The sequence below is a fragment of the Myotis myotis genome, unplaced genomic scaffold (genome assembly GCF_014108235.1).
Source record: "Myotis myotis isolate mMyoMyo1 unplaced genomic scaffold, mMyoMyo1.p scaffold_m19_p_10, whole genome shotgun sequence".
NCBI lineage: Eukaryota > Metazoa > Chordata > Mammalia > Chiroptera > Vespertilionidae > Myotis > Myotis myotis.
In genome coordinates, this window is record NW_023416314.1 from 5,514,541 (window position 1) to 5,516,563 (window position 2,023).

At 38.5% G+C, this 2,023-nt stretch overlaps 1 non-coding gene across 1 annotated transcript; it reads left to right on the forward strand.

Annotated features, from left to right (window-relative positions):
- Nucleotides 1–1,416: 1,416 nt before the first annotated feature.
- LOC118665603 lies at nt 1,417–1,564 on the forward strand. Its single transcript, XR_004970700.1, has one exon. It is a non-coding gene; the product is annotated as a small nucleolar RNA SNORA12 (small nucleolar RNA).
- Nucleotides 1,565–2,023: the final 459 nt, after the last annotated feature.

The following is a 2,023-nucleotide window of genomic DNA, read 5'->3' on the forward strand; positions in this document are numbered from 1 at the left end:
TGATTGCCGTCAGGGCACACAAAAGAAGCAACCAACTAATGCATAAATAAGTGGAACAACAAATCGATGTTTCTCTTTCTCTCTTTTCCCCTTCCTCTCTCTCTCTCTAAAAAAAATCAATCAATTAAAAATTGTTAATTAAAAAAATAAATTTGGAGGCAAGGGGTGAGTGGGTCCAGGGTAAGGTGCATTGTGACATTCGAGGCCCTCTAAAGCCAGGGCAGGCCTCACTTGCCTCAGACTGAGGGCAGTCAGATGTTTTCAGTATATAGATGCATAATGGAGTAGAAAGAGTGACCCCTCTACTCCACTCCGCAAAGAATACAGAGAAGAGGACCTAGGAATAGTCTATAAAGTGATTTCCCACGCATGACCTGCCTACCCAGTGAAGCTAGCATATAAAACAGATATGATTATTACTACTTTGCATATAAGCAAACTGAGACACAAACTGAACTCAGGTGACCATCCAATAGTTACCTACCTACAACTTGGTGAAGCCAAGACCATAACCCAAGGCTCTTAGCTCCACACCCACAGAATCTAACTGCGATGTAGCTAGCTTCTTGATGCTCAGAGTTGCTCCTAAATTTTCTGTCAGGTTTTTGTGGTCAAATACTGTATGAGTTGAAAATAGTTTTAGAAAGCATATTGTTCACCTTCTTTGGTATTTAGGGATTTGGAGATTCAGGAGTGAAGGGAAAGGGAAGCCATTTTAATAGATGTTTTCTGAACTTGATTATTGAATATCCATGTCTTAGAACCAACATATCCTGAAATGTTTCTGGTCAGTGATTATGGGCAAAACAATAGAATTACTGTATTTAGTCTTCTGGGGAGTGGTCAGTATCTTCTTTCATCCTTTTCATTTGGATTTCCTTGGGCTACTGGATGGGGCTGTTTTTTGTTCTTAACATGGCAATTTGAAAGGGGTAGCTAAGTAGCGTAATTGTTATTTACCATGTGGTATGCACTACTTGGGAATTGGGGGTTGAACCTAACAGAAAATTAAATGTGATTTCTGCCCTCAGAGGTCCTCATTTTACTCTGATGAATAGATTTGACATGTAAACACAGGAAGGAAATGAGAGCACCAACTTCAGGAGAAATAGGGAAGAGATATACCCAAAAGCCAGGTGTCTGTGAGGGTACATAATAAATTTAATTTGATGCTAAGTTGAAAATTAATAGAATTTTTAGCTATAGAGCAAAAGCTTTAGGTGCTGCTTCTCAATCTGACTTCCACACCTCTAATATTCTTCCCCCAACGTTTTTGTACAAGTCATAATATGGCATCTGCCCACAAACCAGGTTCTTGGTGGCATTCTGTCTTCTTCACATAAAAATACATACACCTCTCTCTTTCTCACTGTCGACTCTGCCCTCCCAAATAAATAAGGGCACTAAAAATAAGCATCATGTGCTGGTTTTCTTCCTGGCACATTTGTTAAGTTTTCAAATGGGCCTGACTCTGCCACATATATTATATAGAAGCTGGGAAAGGCTTGATGACAAAGAGGTCTCTTTCTGGCCTTTTCTGCATCAGAGATTGGCTCCCACATGTGAAAAAAAAAAGCATCAAATTATCTTTACTCACAGGGATAGATGGATGCTGTTTAGGAAGACATTTATGACAAAATATGGCTAACCAGTAGCGGGGGCATTAGCTTCAAATTGGTGTTCTTTAAAGAAGAGGTCACAAAGTCGAAAAAATTAGGTGTAGAAAAAATTTACAAACACTGAAAAGGTTTTGCAAGCACTCTATTTTTACATTCTTGTGTGGACATATGAAAAAGGATCATTTTTTGGACTAGAGAAATGAATCACTTCTGATCCAACAGAGAATGACATTTCTTACTTGAGCTCTCTTGCATTCAAATTCTTATTCAATGATATGATATGTGACTTCATTTGAACACAGCTTTTCCATTATGACATGCATGTGTAAATTCTTCAACTTGCCATGGCATACCTGTATGGCAAAATAATTAAATGTTAGGTGAACTCCTACCTTGACCTATCA